General features: G+C 42.3%; 1 pseudogene; it reads left to right on the top strand.

Annotated features, from left to right (window-relative positions):
• The window catches only part of LOC123484372, a 28,119-nt pseudogene extending 8,875 nt beyond the window's left edge, over window positions 1–19,244 (top strand).
• The last annotated feature ends 366 nt before the right edge of the window (window positions 19,245–19,610 follow it).

The following is a 19,610-nucleotide window of genomic DNA, read 5'->3' as shown; positions in this document are numbered from 1 at the left end:
AAAAGCAATATTTTGTCCTATCTGGACTTTTATCCACCCTGCTAACCTTTGGTTGTTGGTTGTTCTTGGGCCGTGCTGAGAGCAACATTGCGCAGTCTTTATTTTTAGCAGGTTGACTCCACTATCATCGGCAGTGCACAAGTATGCCTTAAGCAGGCAGCGTATGTCATCGCTATCATGCCGCTGCCGCCCGCAGCCTCCTGGCGCTGAAAGGAGCATCTGTCTAGCATTCATTTGAAGCCTGAGCAGTAGAATATGCTCATATTAATTGTTTGCTGTGGTGTGTTGTAACGATCACTAACCTCTCCCTTCTTACTCTGGCTCAAGACAGTTTCAAGGCCCCCCATGTAATAACTTCCCTTGGTTAGCGTTGACACAATGCTACAGTGTATGTCTTTACCATCCATCAGTTAACACTAGTGAATAATGTAAGCAAGCAGAGTGAAACCAGCAGAAGGTCTGTGTCTATAGGATGAGTGTGTTTGTATGTTTAACATGGGACGTATGGTCCTGTTCCTCTGGTTTAATGTGGTATAATGTGGTAGTAGCTCTTTCCTGAAGTGAAATGACCTAGTGGCCTCATAATTTCATAATTAATCAACTGTATTTTTGTATATATACTTAGAAAATCCAGTGTTTCAATGTCAAACGGTTTTGTTATATTTCAGTCTTCTGTGATGTATATAAAGTGTAATATTGGGATGTAAACTCAAAATGGAATGCATTTCAACTCTATATATGAAATTTTTTTAAGCCAATAACCATGCGTGTGATGTGTATACTTTTGATTCAAAGTAGATTTGTTTAAGACTGCCAAGAAACACTCTGTGTGACCCTGATTTAGCCCACTGCACTAAAATGTTTTTAATGTCTGCTCAGTGTAAACAAAGTTCCATATCCATATCTTCTAACAACTCTAAGACTCCAAATCAGAGCTGATGCTGTTGAGTGTGTTAATTTTTATTTTAAAATGAAAATCATCAACAGTTAATGTCAATAAAATATGCTAACTGCAGAAGCTAGTAAACAAATAAGTTTGGTGGTCAGTGGCCACTACGTAATTTTTCTGGGTCATTTGATGCAGCATTCTTTTGAGACTTGGCCAATGCAAATGAAGCCAAGGAGTGACAAAGTAAGCAGTAGCTTGTGGATTGAGTCCAAGCCTTGCAGCTAAAGTCAGAGGTCCAGGCCTTTGGTCTCAACATCACGGCCCACTGGGAAGGCTAAGTCCTCCCGTGGTTGGTATCATGACTCGGGGATGTGTTCATTAGGCACCAAACAGAAGAAAGTGGACGGAAAATTAACTTCCTTGTCCAATAAGAAATGCTCATTTTCGTTTTGTGTTGCAGAACGTTTTGAAGCGTATAACGCTGCATGCCCTAATGAACATTACATTTACATTTTAGTCATTTAGCAGACACTCTTATCCAGAGCAACTTACAGTTAGTGAGTGCATACATTTTTTCATACTGGCCCCCTGTGGGAAACGAACCCACAACCCTGGCGTTGCAAGCGCCATGCTCTACCAACTGAGCTACACAGGGCCACATGACCCTGGTGTAGCCAAGGAATAGTCCAGTTAGCCAGAGGATCTCTTTAGCACCTGGGGCAGTGTTGAATGATAGGGGTGAGGCGGATTCTCCCCAGCTAAATGGAGAGGGGAGGTTAGGAGGTCACGTATCCTCATCCGCGCTGGTTCCTTCTAGAACTTTAAACCTGAGATCCAGCTGGCTGACTGACACTGGGGATCCTACATGGCTTAGATGTTCTACTTTCACTCCAAGTATTTCTGTGTTAAAGATCACTGGACTGTGGAAGTCACTTGCTAGCTTAAATCTGTTGTCATTCAAGAGTTGTGATATGCGTTAGAACATTTTTAGATGTTAGAAATACTAATTTGTGATTGAATGGTTTCAATCATAGACATGAAGACACGAATGTGATAGTATGTTTTCTGGTATTAGATGATGTCCATATGATCCATTATTCTGGTGGATTGGTGAACATACACTACCAGTCAGAAGTCTGGATACACCTACTCATTCAAGGGTTTTTCTTTATTCTTACTCTTTTTTACATTGTAGAATAAAAGTGAAGACATCAAAACTATGAAATAACACATATGGAATCATGTAGTAACCAAAACAAATCAAGATATATTTTAAATTTGAGATTCTTCAAATAGCCACCCTTTGCCTTGATGACAGCTTTGCATCCTCTTGGCATTCTCTCAACCAGCTTCACCTGGAATGCTTTTCCATTGAGATGGTTTGGGATGAGTCGGACCGCAGAGTGAAGGAAAAGCAGCCAACAAGTGCTCAGCATATGTGGGAACTCCTTCAAGACTTCCCACATATGCTGAGCACTTGTTGGCTGCTTTTCCTTCACTCTTCGGTCCGACTCATCGCAAACCATCTCAACTGGGTTGAGGTCAGGGGTTTGTGGAGGCCAGGTCATCTGATGCAGCACTCCATCACTCTCCTTCTTGGTAGTATAGCCCTTACACAGCCCGGAGGTGTGTTGGGTCATTGTCCTGTTGAAAAACAAATGATAGTCCCACTAAGCCCAAACCAGATGGGATGGCGTATCGCTGCAGAATGCTGTGGTAGCCATGCTGGTTAAGTGTGCCTTGAATTCTAAATAAATCACAGACAGTGTCACCAGCAAAGCACCCCCACACCATAACACCTCCTCCTCCATGCTTTATGGTGGGAACTACACATGTTGAGATCATCCGTTCACCCACACCGCGTCTCACAAAGACACAGCGGTTTGAACCAAAAATCTCCAATTTGGACTCCAGACCAAAGGACACATTTCCGCCGGTCTAATGTCCATTGCTCGTGTTTCTTGGCCCAAGCAGGTCTCTTCTTCTTATTGGTGTCCTTAGTAGTGGTTTCTTTGCATTTTATTCATTTTTCTCCTTTGTTCAGCATAGCTTGATCTGGACAGACATCTCCAGCATTATACCTCTCAGGGCCAGAGCTTTGGAACATTTTCTGCTCTACGTTTGTGGGCGAACATTTGGTGGTGTCTGGACTGGACTGAGGGGGAAGTACAGAGGAATACATGAGGTCTGATCATGTTTGAAGGGACGGGAACTTGATGTCTGACTTTTTCACGTTCATTCAGAGAAAACCTTTAGGAGGTACAGTTTTGGTAACCATTGATAGGTGAAAATGAGCAGTATTTGCTGAGAGGATGTCATTTATGACTTTGTGTCATTTAGATGATTCAGTTATAAATACAATAATGTATGATTCAATAACAAATATCTTCTCTGTTTACTGTCTAGGTAAGTGGTTTGTCAATATGTTCAGTTGTGAAGGAGAAACAATGCAGTAGTGAATTTACATCCATTGTTATATCTATATAGTTTAGGGTGTAGTTTGTTCTAACTATATAGTTTAGGGTGTAGTTTGTTCTAGCCATATAGTTTAGTGTGTAGTTTGTTCTATCCATATAGTTTAGGGTGTAGTTTGTTCTATCCATATAGTTTAGTGTGTAGTTTGTTCTAGCCATATAGTTTAGGGTGTAGTTTGTTCTATCCATATAGTTTAGGGTGTAGTTTGTTCTATCCATATAGTTTAGGGTGTAGTTTGTTCTATCCATATAGTTTAGGGTGTAGTTTGTTCTATCCATATAGTTTAGGGTGTAGTTTGTTCTATCCATATAGTTTAGTGTGTAGTTTGTTCTAGCCATATAGTTTAGGTTGTAGTTTGTTCTATCCATATAGTTTAGGGTGTAGTTTGTTCTATCCATATAGTTTAGGGTGTAGTTTATTCTATCCATATAGTTTAGGTTGTAGTTTGTTCTATCCATATAGTTTAGGGTGTAGTTTGTTCTATCCATATAGTTTAGGGTGTAGTTTATTCTATCCATATAGTTTAGGGTGTAGTTTGTTCTATCCATATACAGTGGGCTCCAAAGTTACTGGCACCCCTAACTGGGAATGCACAAACAATACTTTAAAAAATATAAACAATATAATTATAGAGATAAACTCAAAATACCAACATGTGAGAAATACTGTACTTTATTAATGTTTCAATGGAACCAACCAAAATCATACAATTATTTAATACAAAATAAATGTCACCAAAATCAAGGTTTCATCATTATTGGCACTTCTCATTTAGTACTTTGTGCAACCACCTCTGGCAAGGATAACAGCATGGAGCCTTTTCCTGTAATGTTTGACAAGGTTAAGTAACACATTTGGAGGGATTTTGGACCATTCCTCTATGCAGATACTTTCACGATCCTTCACATTCTTGGGTTTGCGCTTATCAACTGCCCTCTTTAACTCAGCCCACAGATTTTCGATTGGATTGAGGTCCGGGGACTGAGATGGCCATGGCAGAACATTGATTTTGTTGTCACAGAACCATTTCTGTGTGGATCTTGAGTTGTTTTGGGTCATTGTCTTGTTGGAAAGTCCACCTACGGCTACCACCTTCTGGCAGAGGCAACCAGATTGTCAGCCAAAATTGCCTGATACTTGGTGGAATTCATTATGCCATCAATCTTAACCAGTGCCCCTGGACCTCTGGAATTAAAACAGCCCCAAAACATCACTGACCCACCACCATATTTCCCGTGGAATGAGGTGCCTCTCCTTGTATGCATCTCTGTTTCAACGGCAAACATGCCGATGCTGTATCTGACCAACGTTCAATTTTGGTCTCATCTGACCAGAGCACCTTCTTCCAGTCATAATTTAAATGATGTTTGGCAAACTCCAATCGCTTGTGTCTGTGTCTTGGGGTCAGAAAGAGCTTTCTTCTGGCAACCCTTCCAAAGAGCCTGTGGTTGTGGAGGTGGCGTCTGATGGTGGTTTTTGAGACCTGGTGACCCCAAGACACCACCAAGGCCTGCAATTCTTTCACAGTGATTCTTGGGGATTTTGTTGCTTCTCTCACCATCCTCCTCCCTATCCTGGGGGGCAAAATGCATTTGCGTCCTCTACCCGTGAGGTTTTCAACTGTTTTTAAAAAGAATTGCCCTGACAGTGCTCAGTGGTATATTCAATAGTTTGTGGATCTTCTTGTAGCCATTGCCAGATTTATGAAGGTCTACAACCATCTCTCTTTTGAACTGCCAGTTCTTTTGTTTTCTTCATGGTGTTGGATGACAAAGGGATATTGCATGCGTGTTACCTCATTTTTATACCCTATTGAAACAGGAAGTGATGTAATGGGTCAATATAGTTCCTTAAGACTTAAATACTGGAATATAATTCCTGGTTTTTAATTTTGGTAAATGTTATTTACAATAATCTTTAAGGGTGCCATTAATTGTGAAACCTTGATTTGGAGGACATTGATTTTTAATTAAATCAATAAATGATTTTGGTGGGTTCCATTGGAACATTAATATAGTACAGTATTTCTCACATGTTGGTATTTTGAGTTTTTCTCTATGATTATTTTGTTTATATTTTTTAAATTATTGTTTGTGCATTGCCAGTCAGGGGTGGCAGTAATTTTGGAGCCCACTGTAGTTTATGGTGTAGTTTGTTCTATCCATATAGTTTAGGGTGTAGTTTGCAGTATAAACTAGCTTTACACTTTGTCTTAGACACTCTGAGCAATTCAGAACATAACAATTATATCCACCGTTTTACTGGAGGCCTATGTGTCAAGCAGCCAAGGGAGAAGAGGTACTCGACTATGCCACCTAGATGTGTGTATGAGTATTCCAGCATGACCATCTATCACTTGGGTGTCTTCCGACTTCTGAAACTAGTGATTGACTTTATAAGTGGAACTACCTCGACTAAGAGTCACATACCGATCTCCCGTGACAGGACCGACACGGAGGCGGCACCCGAGTTCCACGACACCCTGGGTGTAGCAGTATGAATCAGGGTGATATCCCAGCTGCCCCTAAATATAGCTCTGCTCTGTAGCTGTAGTCATATAACTAGAATTACTAGAACAGTCAAAGCCCCTCAGACCACCTCAGAATGGGTACACTCAATATGGCTGACATGGTATTACTCCTGTGGTTACACTCAGTATGGCTGACATGGTGTTACTCCTGTGGGTACACTCAATATGGCTGACATGGTGTTACTCCTGTGGGTACACTCAATATGGCCGCTGGTCCACCCATCAAAGAATATTGACTTGAATGGGAATACCTGTTCTGGTAGTTATATTTCTATGGCTGTAGTGCTGCTGTGTAACCTGATCTGGTTGTGGGCCCCTAGTGGCCCCTGTATGGTACAGTCAGGGGCCATAAAATTATACCTTTTCCTGGGCACACAAGGACAGTCCTAACAGGCTCTTTCCTGGGCACACAAGGACAGTCCTAACAGAGGGTTATATTTAGACAGTGAGTAGAGGAGGTGAAGCCGAAGGGTAGAGAAAGTCTTACGTATTCTCCCCTCTGTATGACAATTGGGTAGAGAGAGAGAGAGAGAGAGAGAGAGAGAGAGAGAGAGAGAGAGAGAGAGAGAGAGAGAGAGAGAGAGAGAGAGAGAGAGAGAGAGAGAGAGAGAGAGAGAGAGAGAGAGTCTGTGTGTGCCTGCATGCTTGAGAGAGACAGCACTCTCCTATCCCAGTTTGTTATGAAACTGGGGAGTCCCCCACAACACACACACACTATGGTGTTGTTGTGAAACCAAGGCTACGTGAAACAAACCTGTATTTTCAGCAGTCTGTCTAATTACAGAATTGATCGTACTGTAGTAGCAGCTGTGATCAAATGCAATAAATAACATAGGCATTCAAATTAGGAGATGACACACACACATGCATAGACACACGCGCGCACACACACACACACACACACACACACACACACACAGAAGCTCTCACCGAAGCTGAAGGCAGCATATTCATAGATGTTCCTGTCTATCTATCTCCCAGGCCCAGAGACATACACACACACATAGAATGCTAGAATGTTAATGAATGGGGACACTGCTAAATGTACCTCCCAGGAGGAATTGTTCATCCCACAGCCATGTAGCTGGATATAAATGTCTCTCATTCAACATCCCCTCCTCTCTCCATTTACAGTATGTCTCTGGGACTGGGAGACAGATAGACAGGAATCTCCATGAATATCCTCCCTGCAGCTTCTGTGAGAGAACTTGTATGGTAGCTACCCAACCTGTGGCTGAGTTTGAGGAAAGGCGCTTGCAGTACAATTGATATCACAAAGGGTTGTTTTTCCTCAGTTAATACAACGAACATATCCCTTATACTCACCCATGGCTTTGTTATTCAGATACTGTATGGTGCCACTGATAGTTGTTCATTTCGTAGTTGTTGTTTCTTATGCTTTAGTCATTTTCTTATGCTTTAGAATACATTAGTCATTTTATTTATATATTGACACCCATCCCTGTAGACCCCAGCAATAGAGAGAGAGGTTGAAACATCAGTTTTACTGATTGATATGACCCTTGATGTAGCATGGTGGTAATTGGCCTCTGTAAAGCCTCTAATGGAACATTTACGACACGCAACAGTCAGCACCTCTCTCTCTGTCAATTAAATTCAAAGGGCTTTATTGGCATGGGAAACATATGTTTACATTGCCAAAGCAAGTGAAATAGACAATAAACAGTCACACACACACACACACGTTTTGTGCTAAAACATGATTTACAATCTCAGGAAGTAGTGCACTATGTAGGGAATACGGGACCATTTGGGACGCACCAGCCATATATTTTAGAGGGGCGTTATACCAGTAAATTCTGGCACTTTTGGCCTGCGATTGCAAATCAAATTAGCACAAACAAACCTTTCCCGTTTCCCCCCCACCAGCCTCCACTGTCATATACCCTATACCAGTTAAACCGGTCCAATGTGCAAAGATTCACTAGCAGAGACTGACATCTGTTGTTTCTCTCCACAGAGGAGGAGGTGGAGGATGTCCTGAGCAACATCCTGAGAGACAGATCACACATCGACGAGACGCTGAGGCTGGCCTCTGAGGAGAACGCAGCAGAAAACTATCATGGTAAATAATACGTTAATTATATTACTGAGGCCCAGAGTTGTTCCTGGTCAGGTCAAGTATGATCACAAGTATGGTCAAGTGTGATCACATCTTAATAGGCTGTAGAGCTTTTGACATTGTTGACGTTATCAAATTTCATTGTTGAGCATTAGCATTGTCACAAGGATGTTATGAGATACAACATGACATGCAGTAGAGCGTTTTGCAGATATTCACTTGACATGTTTGCTCCTGGTGTGACATGGGATATTCCCTGTGTAGTGCACTTCCTTTGACCAGGGCCCATATGGCTCTGGTCAAATGTAGTCCACTAAATAGGGAATAGGGTGCCATTTGGGATGCTGCATTGATTCTGAATTTGTTGCGTTATGACTATTAATTATCTGTCAAATGCCAGTAGTGTTATTACAGAGAAAAAGTCATATTTATGTTTGGAGAAATTTACTCAATATATTCCCAGTATTGCTCTGATGTGTCATTTTGCTAATCTATGGGTTAATGGAGCACATCATAGAAAGTAATGATGGGTGATCCTCTATGGGTCTATGGGTACTTTCCTGTGTATGGCTGCGTTCCAAATTACACCCTTATTCTGTATATAGTTCACTACTTTTCACCGGCTCATAGGTCTCTGGTCAAAGTAGTGGACTATATACGAATAGGTGCCTTTTAACACGCAGTCTATAGCTTTAGTTAGAGAAAGAAACACGTGGTGCCAGAGCCTTAATGGACCTCTTCTCCATTAGCACTAATGGGTAACATCGTTAGTGTTACCGGAGTCCCAAATCTTCTGTTTTTAATCTGTTTTCCTTTTATCCCCCCCATCTCTCTCGCTCTCCCCCTCTCTTTCTCTCTCTCTTTCGCTCTATCTCTCTGAACCTCCCAACATTCTCATTCCATAATGACTTGTTTGTCATTTAATCTAACCTCCTCCTACCTTTCTGCCTCTCCTGTTTAACTGAAACTCCTGTACTACCTCTCTTCTCCTTTCTTTCATCTACACTCCTTATCATCTTATTATGTTTCCTTGTCTTACCCTTGTCTTACCTTCTCCTACCGTTCTACCTCTCCTCTTACGTGAACCAACTCTACCTCCCTCCCTCTCTCTCATTCCATCCAACTCTACCTCCCTCCCTCTATCTCATTCCATCTACATTCCTTCTTACCATGGGTACCAGGATTCAAATACTTAGACTCTTGGGGGTGCCCAATACCACACCTAAAATATATAGACTCTTGGGGGTGCCCGAAGCCACTTGGGGGTGCCCGACATTTATATTTTTGACAATTATGGGGGGGCTTACATTGATATTTCAATTAATATGGTGGCCCTAATTGTAATGGGGGATGCCCAGCTTCTCCTATCCCCTGCTGTAATTTGAACCCTGTTCTTACCATCCTCCCCTCATTCTCTCTCTTTCTCTCCCCGTACAGCTGCTCTTCAGAAGTTACGTAAGATCTACCACTCAGCCATCAAGCCCATGGAACAGGCCTATAAGTACAACGAGCTCAGAGCACACGAGATCTCAGGTACAGTGAGGGCTTTGCTTGGCACCCTGCTACCACTTCAGGTTGTTAGTGTGTGTTGGCCTGATCTCAGATCTGTTTGTGCTACCATGTCACCTTGTAATTTATTAGTTGACATGATAGCACAGACAGATCTGGGATCAGGCTAAGTGTGTGTGTGTGTGTGTGTGTGGACAGGGTTCCCTGTTTGGGTTGACATGTTGACTGAGGGTTTGAATCCTAGCTAGTGGTCTGTGCACCTAACTTGAACTTTTGCATAAATCCTGCATTGATGTCAATGGGAGATTTGCATGAAACTTGAGTTGCGTACATGGACATCAAGTTAGCATTTGGACCTGACTGACTGTTGACTGCTGACTGATATGTTTTCGTACAACACACTCCTCCCTCATAGGATAGAGTACAGAATCATCTGCGCAATCGGTCTCCTAGGCTGGCATTACTCTGGTAAAGAGATATACTGTATATAGGCTTTATATCCATATGAAAGAACCCACGGCTATATATTTTTAAATACAATGAGTGTCTCAAGCGCTCATCAGTATCACATATCCAGTCATATAAATGTGTATGTAATGTGCTATGTAAAGTCCATGTTGAGCATCTGGAATAACGCCATATAAATACAATCAATTATTATGTATTACTGGAAGAGCGCCATATAAATACAATCAATTATTATGTATTACTGGAATAGCACCAGATAAATACAATCAATTATTATGTATTACTTAATCTAATATACTTTTTATTGTTCCTTTGAAAAACTGAACAAGTGGTTCTTCCATATGAATATAAACACACTTGCACATATTCAACTACTCATAAGTCCCCCATAATGCAACACTGTGAAACGTGCCATGTATCACCCATATATGGCTTCTGTTCTTTGATCCTGGAGAAAAGGTACAGCAGGCTACCATTTAGATATTTCTCTCCCCCCTTTTTTTTTGTTGTAAGTTTTCTTCTTGAGTACACCTCACCATGTTCAACGTTTTTTTTATTTTTTAAAGATTTTTAAAGAATGTTTAAAATATTTCTAAACCATTAAATTTTAAGTACTTTAATAGAACTCTTACTGCAGTATTGTTATGGATGTTTATAAACAGTTATTATCACCCATGTTGTGCAATATAATGCATTATGCATAGCCCATAAAACGTTAGAAAATGTGTTATAGTGCATTATAAAGAGGGTATTCATAGGAGGTGTTAATGTTATGGAGGATGACTTTCACTCCTCCCTTGGTCAACCTGTGCAGACCCAACTGCACTTCCCTATCTTGAAGCAAAGCTCGCCCTCTTGTGGCCTGGCATGACCGTTAACCTACACACTCATCCCAATAATGACAAAAATACTTTATCCTTACATAGTCAGAATAAAAGGTTTTATATGAAGCTCTAAGCCATAGAGTGGCCCAGAATATTCAGATGCTGTGTTAAAAAGGTTTAGAGTGAGTCAGGTGTCATTGAAGCAATGGTTCATTCCCTTGACTGAGAAATTCCTCTAAGATGTTGCTATGTCTCCCACTTTACTGTAATTTGACTAACTGTCACATAATGAATTGAACTGTATGGAGTGTAGTGCACAGGACTACACTGTGGTCAAGTAACCTTCAACTTCGTCCATCATAGATCTGCATGTTTGACAGTTAAACATGTGATTATGCCCGACATCTCTCCTTCCCTCTCACTCTCCCTCTGCCCTTTCTACTGTCTGCCCCTTCCTCATCCCCACCTCACCACCCCTTCACCTAACAGCCGGACGAACACTGGGGGATGGGAACACAGGTTGGTATAATAGGGGGACCTTTGCCTAAAGCATGGCACTGGCAACCAGTTTGGTTGTTTGGAGCACCCAAATTATCCTGTATGTCACAATTGTCATCAGTTGTGGTATAGGCATTTTCATTCACATCATTTTGAACTGCGGTGAATTTGAGCAGAAATTGCATTTACATGATTTACTGTAATGTAAAATTAAACTCATTTAAGAGGTCATTTTATGAATCTGTTTATATGACTAAACGTTCACAAAACAATTTAGTGATTTATTTCCCCTTGATACTAAGTAAATATATCATTCTAACTCAGTCCCTTAATTCTATACTAATCAATTAAAAAGGGGAGATCATCAATCTGCAGTTACACATGAATTCCTATTGAGAAAGGATTCCCTGAGTTGTCCTCCATTAGAATTGGGATGCTTAAAGGCACTACCCCATTGGAATCAAAGATGTACAGAGTCCTACAGCATTCAAACATGCCTTTAGTGTAAACTACCGGTATGTACATGTATGGGGAGGGTGGGGCTGCAGTTGTTGCAACTGGGGGGTGCATGTGCAGCACTGGCTTAAGCAAAGTAAGCACAGGTAAGGGTGGGAGAGAGGGACATAAAAAAATAAGATACTTTTCTTGCCTTTGTACGTGGATTGCATATCTTAGACACTCTTTTAATAAACTTTAAATACAAATATCATCAGTGGATACAAGACTCACCGTCAAGTGTTTTGTTCACAGAACATGAAAATATTGTTTCCATCAGAAGAGAAACAATGACAATGAACAAATACAAGGGCACAAAGTTCTAAAAAGCTCTATCAGTATTAAATCATACCAAATCAAATCTAATCTAATTTTATTGGTCACATACACGTGTTTAGCAGATGTCATTGCGGGTGTAGCGAAATGCTTGTGCTTCTAGCTCCGACAGTGCAGTAATAGTTAACAAGTAATATCTAACAATTTCACAACATATACCCACATACACACAAATCTAAGTAAGGAATATACAATCTAGGGAAAGTTCTATACTAAAGATCTGATGATCCTTCAGATTTCCTCTGTAATTCTGACATGCAGAGATGCAGACAACAACGTCTGGTCGCTTCTAAGTAACTTTGGGTCACTCCCAAGTCGCCATCTCCGACAACCTTCCATTACAGAGCTTGCTTTGGTTTGGTTGAAGGCCTATCTATTCATATCATAGGCCACATATCCTCCACTGTATTCACCTTTCCTTTTTACTATTGGGGCTTGTTTTTCTGCTTTGAGATGAAAATACTTTCTCAGTCTATGGCACCAGAACAGCCTCAGGTAGAATACAGGGAATTGGATTGCGATGATACACTTGTCAATGAATGAATCAGGCCTCAATATTATCAAAGTGACTGCAAAGAAATATGTAGATTTTATGGAATCTTTTAGAAGACAGACTAACGTTCAGTTTAGTCAGCATGGTGCAAGACATATTAAGGTTGTGCTCATCTTTTATCAGGCATTATGTTTTATTTATGAATGTATTTGCAGTTTTGAGTGTTTCGTATAGTTTTTCTGAATGTAATTCATGTTTTGTAAAGGAAACTAATTTTTGAAAATGCATTTAAAATGCAGTTCTGTATCTTGTGTTCACCATTTTAACAATCGGACAATATTATTCCAAGAAATGTTTTCAAGAAGTTTAGAAAAACTGTAATTGGATGGCATCATTGGTATAATTGGTTCATCACTGGATAATCTTATAGTACCTCTCCTTCAATAAAAATTGGCCATTTCTTTACTTCTTTCCCATGTTTTGGGGAGGGATCACTGCCTCTACCTCGCTTTCCAACCAAGGTGCATGAATTGAGGAGCAAACTGAGGTAGAGAGGAGATTCAGGAACACTCCCATGTTTGTGAGAAATCCATTCCATCCACTGTGAGGGAGATGATAGTTTCGCAACACATTCGACAGGCAGTGGGTTCATTTTTCAACAAAACTTTGTCTGGCTTTTTTCTCCATCTTTTTTTCCCTAACGTCTCTCCTTTTACCTTTTGTTTTATTTTTTACTTTTAAAAAATTAATCCCCCCTACTTTTTTAGGCTTTTTACCTATGACTGAATTACAAATATATCTACACTGACAGTACATAGTGACCCTGACCAGCCCAACAAACACCATGTCTACTCACACTCACCCTTCAGCTTGCTATGAAAGCCTTTGCTTTCATGTTCCCATTCTCTGTCATATGCCTGTTCTGTCTATCATGTTCCTGTTCTGTCTGTCATGTTCCTGTTCTGTCTGTCATGGTCCTGTTCTGTCTGTCATGTTCCTGTTCTGTCTGTCATGTTCCTGTTCTGCCTGTCATGTTCCTGTTCTGTCTGTCATGGTCCTGTTCTGTCTGTCATGGTCCTGTTCTGTCTGCCATGTTCCTGTTCTGTCTGCCAAGGTCCTGTTCTGTCTGTCATAACTTGGGACGCATCCCAAATGGCACCTTACACCCTACAGTGGGAGAAAAAAGTATTTAGTCAGCCACCAATTGTGCAAGTTCTCCCACTTAAAAAGATGAGAGAGGCCTGTAATTTTCATCATAGGTACACGTCAACTATGACAGACAAATTGAGAAAGAAAAATCCAGAAAATCACATTGTAGGATTTTTTATGAATTTATTTGCAAATTATGGTGGAAAATAAGTATTTGGTCACCTACAAACAAGCAAGATTTCTGGCTCTCACAGACCTGTAACTTATTCTTTAAGAGGCTCCTCTGTCCTCCACTCGTTACCTGTATTAATGGCACCTGTTTGAACTTGTTATCAGTATAAAAGACACCTTGTCCACAACCTCAAACAGTCACACTCCAAACTCCACTATGGCCAAGACCAAAGAGCTGTCAAAGGACACCAGAAACAAAATTGTATACCTGCACCAGGCTGGGAAGACTGAATCTGCAATCGGTAAGCAGCTTGGTTTGAAGAAATCAACTGTGGGAGCAATTATTAGGAAATGGAAGACATGCAAGACCACTGATAATCTCCCTCGATCTGGGGCTCACGCAAGATCTCACCCCGTGGGGTCAAAATGATCACAAGAACGGTGAGCAAAAATCCCAGAACCACACGGGGGGACCTAGTGAATGACCTGCAGAGAGCTGGGACCAAAGTAACAAAGCCTACCATCAGTAACACACTACGCCGCCAGGGACTCAAATCCTGCAGTGCCAGACGTGTCCCCCTGCTTAAGCCAGTACATGTCCAGGCCCATCTGAAGTTTGCTAGAGTGCATTTGGATGATCCAGAAGAGGATTGGGAGAATGTCATATGGTCAGATGAAACCAAAATAGAACTTTTTGGTAAAAACTCAACTCGATCGTGTTTGGAGGACAAAGAATGCTGAGTTGCATCCAAAGAACACCATACCTACTGTGAAGCATGGGGTGGAAACATCATGCTTTGGGGCTGTTTTTTCTGCAAAGGGACCAGGACGACTGATCCGTGTAAAGGAAAGAATGAATGGGGCCATGTATCGTGAGATTTTGGTGAAAACCTCCTTCCATCAGCAAGGGCATTGAAGATGAAACGTGGCTGGGTCTTTCAGCATGACAATGATCCCAAACACACCGCCCGGGCAACGAAGGAGTGAAGCTTCGTAAGAAGCATTTAAAGGTCCTGGAGTGGCCTAGCCAGTCTCCAGATCTCAACCCCATAGAAAATCTTTGGAGGGAGTTGAAAGTCCGTGTTGCCCAGCGACAGCCCCAAAACATCACTGCTCTAGAGGAGATCTGCATGGAGGAATGGGCCAAAATACCAGCAACAGTGTGTGAAAACCTTGTGAAGACTTACAGAAAACGTTTGACCTGTGTCATTGCCAACAAAGGGTATATAACAAAGTATTGAGAAACTTTTGTTATTGACCAAATACTTATTTTCCACCATAATTTGCAAATAAATTCATAAAAAATCCTAAAATGTGATTTTCTGGATTTTTTTCTCATTTTGTCTGTCATAGTTGACGTGTACCTATGATGAAAATTACAGGCCTCTCTCATCTTTTTAAGTGGGAGAACTTGCACAATTGGTGGCTGACTAAATACTTTTTCCCCCACTGTTTATAGTGCATTACTTTTAACCAGAGCCATGTGAGCTCTCGCGCTATTAGGCAATAGGGAGCCATTTCAGAGAAAGACAGATGCAAACATTCACCTCACTCCATGAACAGATGTTCTGAACCACTGTATGTTGCTAATTGCCAGCTGATTGCCCAGCTAGGTGTCTTCTCTCAGCAGACTAGAGAAGTACAGTACGGTAGACAAAGTACAATACACTGAGTGTACAAAACATTAAGAACACCTTCCTAATATTGAGTTGCACCCTCTTTTGCCCTCAGAACAGCCTTAATTCGTCGGGGCATGGACTCTACAAGGTGTCAAAAGCGTTCCACAGCAATGCTGGCCCATGTTGACTCCAATGCTTCCCACAGTTGTGTGAAGTTGGCTGGATGTCCTTTGGGTGGGGGACCATTCTTGATACACACAGGAAACTGTTGAGCGTGAAAAACCCAGCAGTTGCAGTTCTTGACACACTCAAATTGGTGTGTCTGGTATCTACTACCATACCCCGTTCAAAGGCACTTAAATGTTTTGTCTTGCCCATTCACCCTCTGAATGGCACACAATGTCTGAAGTGTCTCAAGGCTTAAAAATCCTTATTTGGATTCACCTGGTCAGTATATGTCATGGAAAGATTAGGTGTTCATAATGTTTTGTACACTCAGTGTATGTCTGCGCTCTGTGCCAGACATAGAAATGGGTATGCCACAATGCAGGGCATGTGTAACATACTGTATAGATATTGTTGGGGGGGTTTTGTAAAAAAAAATTAAAAAAGGAAAAGCTGCATACTCTAGTAGCTCCGATGGAATGATTTATTCACTAATCTTTTAACAGCAAGCTGTTCATCATGGTTTCATATGGGGGTTTTTTGTTCACCAAAGGATCATTACTTGACAGCATCATCATCAAACTAATGAAAGAAATTCCGGCTAAGTACTACAATTTCTATAGTTGCACATGGTCCAGCTTTGCTGTCATATCTTTATTGTCTGTCACCTACAAGCATGTGCACCATGCAGCCTGTGGTTGAGGAAGCATCAAGCCTGCATCCCATTGGCCATTGCACTGGTTCCTGACCCCTACAGTTGAGAAGCATGTTCTCAAACACAGAAAGGTCTGGAACCTTTACAATACATGCTGGAATTTCTACATTGTCAGCTGGCCAGCATATAACAACTCAAGTTTTCGTTGACCATCTTAAGAACATCGATTTACGTTCAGGGAAGTGTCTCATTCTCTTTATTTGAGTGTGATTGTAGGTAACAATATTACAGCAATTCTTTCATTTTGAATACACTCCCAGTGTATAGGCTTTTGTGATTTATCGGGTTATGTTTTAGACGGACTTGAGCGGTTCTATGTCTCTGGCCTTCCATGTCGTCATGAGTGCAGTGAACCTCTATGGCTCTAACCAGCATCACCACCTCCTCCTCCTCCTCTCTCTACCTGACAGATGGGGAGATCACCTCCAAGCCCATGGTGCTGTTCCTTGGGCCCTGGAGTGTAGGCAAGTCCTCCATGATCAACTACCTGCTTGGCCTGAAGGACAGCCCCTACCAGCTGTACACAGGTAAGCCCCTTCAAACCTCACCTGGTTTCTGATATACCTGGTTTCTGATATACCGTTTTTTTCACCTGGTTTCTGATGTACCTGGTTTTTCACCTGGTTTCTGATGTACCTGGTTTTGAAATCAAATCAATATATTTGTCACATGCGCCAAATACAACAGGTGTAGACCTTACTGTGAAATGCTTACTTACAAGCCCTTAACCAACAATGCAGTTTTAAGATAATAGAGTTAAGAAAATATTTACTTAATAAAATAAAGTTTTTAAAAAAGTAACACAATAAAATATCAATAACGAGGCTATGTACAGGGGGTACCGGTACCGAGTCAATGTGCAGGGGTACAGGTTAGTCGAGGTAATTGAGTTTTTTCACCTGGTTTCTGATGTACCTGGTTTTTCAACTGGTTTCTGATGTACTTAACTCTTCACTCTACCTACTTACTCATCTTCTTCTGCTCTATAATCTTATCTCATTCTTCTGTTCCCCCTGCCGTTCCCTCCTTCATCAACCACTCTGCATCTTCTCCTCTTTCCTGTTCCCGCTTTTCTATCCCCCTCTCTCACATCTTTCTCTTCTCGTCTCATCTCTCTCCTGTCTTTCCATCCCCCTCTCTCACATCTTTCCATCCTCCTCGCTCCACCAGGTGCTGAGCCCACTACCTCTGAGTTCACTGTGATCATGCACGGCGAGAAGACCCGCTCCATAGAGGGTATCGTCATGGCGGCCGACAGCTCGCGCTCCTTCTCGCCCCTGGAGAAGTTTGGGCAGAGCTTTCTTGAGAAGCTGATTGGCATTGAGATGCCCCACAAGCTGCTGGACGCGTCACCTTCGTGGACACGCCTGGAATCATTGAGGAACCGCAAGCAGCAGGAGAGAGGTAAGGCACACGGAGAGCAGGAGCGCTGAAGATCTTGTAGCAAATTCAGGCGGTAGCACGACTGGGGCTCAAACACGGGTCATTGCGACTGTCAGTCCAACAGCTTTGCCATGGCTGTTATCCTAAGTTACGTCGCTGCAATATCTTCAGTTCAAATTCGCATGAACATGAAATATTAAACATGATCACCTCTTATCTCAAATAGACTGAGGAACTTTAAGACAGTGGTGACCCCTGAAAACCTGTAGGATTTACGTTACACAGTTAGACCTACAGTATACATTTATCCACATCAATAAATAATAATCAGTGTTATGTAATAATAATCTACATTCATTTTAAGATGTAAGTCACACTGGATAAGAGTGTCTGATAAATGGCCAAAATGGAAAATGGAAAAATTTACATTTAGGAATCAATCTAGCCTCAATTGTGTTAAATGGAATTCAACCATGACTCCTGACTGTCCAAGACATTGATGTTAAATGACCCTGTTTCTACCTCCTCCCTCCAGGCTATCCCTTCAACGATGTGTGCCAGTGGTTCATCGATCGTGCCGACCTCATCTTCGTGACCTTTGACCCCACCAAGCTGGACGTGGGCCTGGAGCTGGAGATGCTCTTCCGCCAGCTGAAGGGCCGTGAGTCCCAGATCCGCATCATCCTCAACAAGGCCGACAACCTGGCCACCCAGGACTTGATGCGCGTCTACGGCGCCCTCTTCCTGGTCGCTGGCGCCCCTCATCAACGTCACAGAGCCCCCCAAGGGTCTACGTCAGCTCTTTCTGGCCTTATGACTACGCCCCCCGACACCAGCCGCGAGCTCTTCAAGCGCGAGGAGATCTCCCTATTGGAAGACCTAAACCAGGTGATCGAGAACCGCATGGAGAACAAGATCGCCTTCATCCACCAGCATGCCATCCGGTCGCATCCATGCTCTTCTGGTGGACCGCTACGTCCCAGACCTTCAAAGACAAGATGAGCTACTTCAGCGACCCCGACCTGGTGTTCAAGGAGATCGTGGACGATCCGGACAAGTTCTTCATCTTCAAGTCCATCCTGGCCAAGACCAACGTGAGCAAGTTCGACCTGCCCAACCGTGAAGCCTACCAGGACTTCTTCGGTGTGAACCCGATCGACAGTTTCAAGTCCCTGTCCGCCCAGTGCTCCTACTCAGGTGGCTGCCTGCTGGACAAGATCGAGAAGGCCATCACCAGCGAGCTGCCCGGTCTTCTAAGCAGCATCAACCCAGGCAAGGCCCCCGGCCTGTCCTCCTGCGAGGCCACTGGATGCGGAGACAAGCCAAAGAACCGCTATCGGAAAAACTGATAGAATACGAGCGAGAGAGGGAGGGAAGAGAAGGAGGAGGTGTGAAGGAGTGATAGGTGAAAAAGGAAAAGGGGAGCGGCGACATTTGTCAGACCCCGGTCTGTCAGAAGCCTGTAATGTCGTTGTTTGAGGAGACAGAGGAGAAGGGAGGGGGTTCATTTAGAGGATTGTTTCTCAGGAGAACAAGAGGTGGTGGTGTGTTGAGGGTTTGGGGAGAGGAAGAGATAGAGGGAGGGAGGGTTGGTTTGTGTGTATGATTTGGCAGCTGAGAATAGTAGTTGCTTGGAGAGATGAGAAGATTACAGAAAAACAAATCTCCTTCCTCTCTCCTTGCACAACCACAATGAACTGTCTGTGATGGGGGGGATACATGTGGAGAAAAATAAACAAAACTGAAAAAAATATATAACATTGTATAAAAAGGAAAAATTGTGAGACTGAAACAGTTGACCACCAGCT

This window comes from Coregonus clupeaformis, unplaced genomic scaffold (assembly GCF_020615455.1).
Source record: "Coregonus clupeaformis isolate EN_2021a unplaced genomic scaffold, ASM2061545v1 scaf0293, whole genome shotgun sequence".
Lineage (NCBI taxonomy): Eukaryota > Metazoa > Chordata > Actinopteri > Salmoniformes > Salmonidae > Coregonus > Coregonus clupeaformis.
The sequence above is the reverse complement of the archived record's forward strand: the minus strand, read 5'-3'. Positions and strand labels throughout refer to the sequence as shown.